The sequence below is a fragment of the Trematomus bernacchii genome, unplaced genomic scaffold (assembly GCF_902827165.1).
Source record: "Trematomus bernacchii unplaced genomic scaffold, fTreBer1.1, whole genome shotgun sequence".
Taxonomy (NCBI): domain Eukaryota; kingdom Metazoa; phylum Chordata; class Actinopteri; order Perciformes; family Nototheniidae; genus Trematomus; species Trematomus bernacchii.
Window position 1 is genome coordinate 43,790 of NW_022987799.1, and position 4,610 is coordinate 48,399.

The following is a 4,610-nucleotide window of genomic DNA, read 5'->3' on the forward strand; positions in this document are numbered from 1 at the left end:
TACCTGTACTTTCTACTTCTTACATGTTGAACCCAAATACCTGTACTTTCTACTTCTTACATGTTGAACACAAATACCTGTACTTTCTACTTCTTACATTTTGAACTCAAATACCTGTACTTTCTACTTCTTACATGTTGAACCCAAATACCTGTACTTTCTACTTCTTACATGTTGAAACCCAAATACCTGTACTTTCTACTTCTTACATGTTGAACACAAATACCTGTACTTTCTACTAGTTACATTTTGAACTCAAATACCTGTACTTTCTACTTCTTACATGTTGAACACAAATACCTGTACTTTCTACTTCTTACATGTTGAACCCAAATACCTGTACTTTCTACTTCTTACATGTTGAACACAAATACCTGTACTTTCTACTTCTTACATGTTGAACCCAAATACCTGTACTTTCTACTTCTTACATGTTGAACACAAATACCTGTACTTTCTACTTCTTACATTTTGAACTCAAATACCTGTACTTTCTACTTCTTACATGTTGAACCCAAATACCTGTACTTTCTACTTCTTACATGTTGAACACAAATACCTGTACTTTCTACTTCTTACATGTTGAACACAAATACCTGTACTTTCTACTTCTTACATGTTGAACACAAATACCTGTACTTTCTACTTCTTACATGTTGAACACAAATACCTGTACTTTCTACTTCTTACATGTTGAACCCAAATACCTGTACTTTCTACTTCTTACATGTTGAACCCAAATACCTGTACTTTCTACTTCTTACATGTTGAACACAAATACCTGTACTTTCTACTTCTTACATGTTGAACTCAAATACCTGTACTTTCTACTTCTCACATGTTGAACACAAATACCTGTACTTTCTACTTCTTACATGTTGAACACAAATACCTGTACTTTCTACTTCTCACATGTTGAACACAAATACCTGTACTTTCTACTTCTCACATTTCCCAAACAGGCTGGTTCCTTTAGTTTGAATGTGTGTTTGGTGGCGTGATCATTATTATTTAGAGTCATTGCGTGCCTATTGATTTGAACACGATCCGTGTATCCATCATTTCCTGGTCTTCTCTAAAGAAGAGGGACCAATGAAAACGTTGTCATGTTGCCCGTTGTTCAGCATGGAAACATTCATTAGCTAACAATGACATTATTGTTCTATTAATATAAAGGGAGGTCAGGTACTCTTTAAAACAGCTGCTAGTTATGGGTACTTTTTACTGAAGTACATTTCAAAGCCCTCTTTACTTTGACTTGAGTAAAGAAGTTTAGTCAGTACTTCTACTTTCACCAGAGTATTTTTAAACACGAGTATCTGTACTTCTACTTGAGTAAAGGATGTCCGTACTTATGCCATCTCTACAGGTCACATGTGAAGGACGTGACGAGGAAGAGGAGGTGGAGGAAGATAATCAGCTGTCCTCCTCTCTGCAGCTCATCATGTTTCAAAGTGATTCCCCGCAGCCTGCACCTGCTTCTTCTTTCTGCTCAGAAACTGTAATATGACTCTGTGTTTGTTCACTCTTTCAGAATGAAGCGACGGCTGCCGTCTCGTCGTGTCGAGATGATTGTTTTTAAAAACTCTGCGTCTGCAATCTGCCAACGACTGCCTCCGTGCTGCAGGCGACGCTTCAGACCACGCTGTTTGTGCAGAAAAGCTTCAATAAATCTTCTGAATTATAATGAAGCCGCAGCGCTCGCTGGAGCCAGAAAACACGTGTTGCAGTGTGTGTGTGTGTGTGTGTGTGTGTGTGACGGGGAATGTTCAGCAGACACACACACACTGATCACTGAGAGCAGATCTGCACTCTCAATAACACATCAACACATTTATTAAAGCTCTTTAGTGTCTAAATGCTACAAACCTTAGACTCTTAAGAGAGACATAACAATATACAACACAATAGAAACACAGACACGCTGATGACTGAAGGAATTATTATATTGCAACACAGTCTCACGGCATTTCGTGTTATAGTCACGAAATTAATCTATTGATTCGTGTTCACCAACACGATTTCGCCATTTTTTTCCTGTCACACAGAACGATTTTAAAAGCAATGTAAATAATAACAAATTAGAAGGAAAAAGACATTTAAAAAAATACAGATTTAAGTATTCTGACAGAACGATTTTAGAAGCAATGTATTTCTATTGGTAGTATGTTTCGTGCCTGCACCAAATAATAACAAATTAGAAGGAAAAAAAGATGACATAAAATACAGATGTCAGTATTCTGAGGCTCTGAGACATTTCTTTTCCTCACTGACGGCAACAAAACTCAGACATTATACAATTTAAAATAAAAGGGATAGGGTTAGGCTTAGGGTAAGATATTGAGTAAGAACATGTTTTTATGAACCACACAGCTTCTGGTCTTCCAAGACCCGACCGGACAAAAAGACGTGTTGCAGGCACGAAACATACTACCAATAGAAATACATTGCATTTAAAATCGTTCTGTGTGACACGAAAAAAATGTGAAAATCGTGTTGGTGAACACGAATCAATAGATTACATTAATTTCGTGACTAATAACACAAAATGCCGTGAGACTGGGTTGGTTGTTTACCCAGCTCTCTCTCTTTGGACCCTTTACACTCGTTACAACAGCACGTGGCCATGTTTTGGCCCAGAGGAGGAAAGCCTTGTTTTGTTGTCGTTACTCTGAGCTTTGAAGTCTGCCATACAGACTTTGCACTTTGGCGGACATCTTGTGTTGGTCAAGCTGCATGATTACTTTCTGAAGGACTTCAAAAGTGAAGTGAAGGGGTTTTGGATAAGCTATGCTGAGTGCATATAGCAAACCCAGAAGGAGGGCACAAGCTGAGGCACCTCCACGCCCTCAATGATGATGCCGATGTCTGCCGGTGGCTCCTGCAGTCCTTCCTCCTCAGTACATGACAACAAACATCACTGGCATCACTTTGCACTTATATGCAATAACTACTTAATATGGGACAATAATATCACTGGTCGGAGTCCTACTGTTAGGAATGCGTGGAAGGGTAGGACCCAAATGCAGACTATCAAAAAAGGTAAAAGGTCTCGAAACAAAAAGCGAGCTTTATTTTAAAAGCTGAACAAAAACATGGCAAGAAACAAATAGGTTGTACAAAAACTGACCGTGACCAACATGGAGGGAGACAGGAGAGACAACCGTGACTGACATGGAGGGAGACAGGAAAAACCAACAATGAACCGACCGGGGAACACAGGAAGAGACAAGACTAAATACAGGGAGAGGTAATCACAAGACAAGACACAGCTGGGGTAAGAGAGGCAGAAACACAAGGGCAACAGGTGAACACAATCAGACACACCAGGGAAACTAACGACAGGAAGGCAAACACAGGAAGAAGGAACAGAGAAGACACAAGGAGGAAAACATTTCAAAACAAAAGGTGGAAAATGAAAACATAAATACAAAATCGTAACAGAACCCCCCCTCAAGGGACGGATTCCAGACGTCCCAAGAAAACCCCCAAAAGTCCAAAACCTCTAGAAGGGTGGGCGGAGGGGGCCCGGAGGAGGGACGCACAACCAGAACCAACAGGGTGGGTGGAGGAGGTCCGGAGGATGGGCCCGGAAGGGGTCCCTGGCGGACGGCCCGGGGGCAAGGCAGAGTCCAAAAAGGGGCGAAGGCCACAGCGGGCGAACTCAGGGGCCCGGGCATGAGAGCGAAGGCAGTGGTTGGAAGAGTCAGGAGGCCGGGCTCGAGGGCGAAGACCACGGCTGGGGAACTCAGGAGGCCGGGCTCGAGGGCGAAGACCGCGGCACTCAGGGGGCCGGGCTCGAAGGTCAAGACGGGACAGCTCCGGAGGACGGGCAGGAAGGTCATGACGGGACAGCTCCGGAGGCCGGGCAGGAAGGCGCCGAAGGGACAGCTCCGGAGGCCGGGCAGGAAGGCGCCGAAGGGACAGCTCCCGGAGGACGGGCAGGACCCAGCATCGACCGGACAGGAACCGGAGCCGACCGGACAGGCGCAGACGGGACCCCGAACAAAGACATGGGCTGGTGTCAATGGGAACCCGGATGTAGCAAGGGCTGGTGTCGACTGGACCCCCAACGGAACAGGACACAGAGTTGGCAGGACCCCCGGTGGAACAGGTGTCGGCGGGACCTCAAACAGGACAGGACACAGACTTGGCAGGACCCCCGGCGGGACATGTGTCGGCGGGACCCCCAACAGGACAGGACATGGTGTAGGCAGGACCCCCGGCGGGACAGGTGTCGGCGGGACCCCCAACAGGACAGGACATGGTGTAGGCAGGAAATCCGGCGGAGCAGGTGTCGGCGGGACCCCCAACAGGACAGGATCTGGTGTTGGCAGGAAATCCGGCGGAGCAGTAGTCGGCGGGACCCCCAACGGGACAGGACATGGGGTTGGCAGGACCCACAGCGGAAGCCCCAACGGCACAGGACATAGGGTTGGCAAGACCCCCGGCAGAAGAGTAGTCAGCGGGACCCCCAATGGGACAGGACATGGAGTTGGCAAGACCCCCGGCAGGAGAGTAGTCGGCGGAACCTCCAACAGCACAGGACATAGGGTTGGCAGGACCCCCGGCAGAAGAGTAGTCGGCGGGACCCCCAACGGGACAGGACA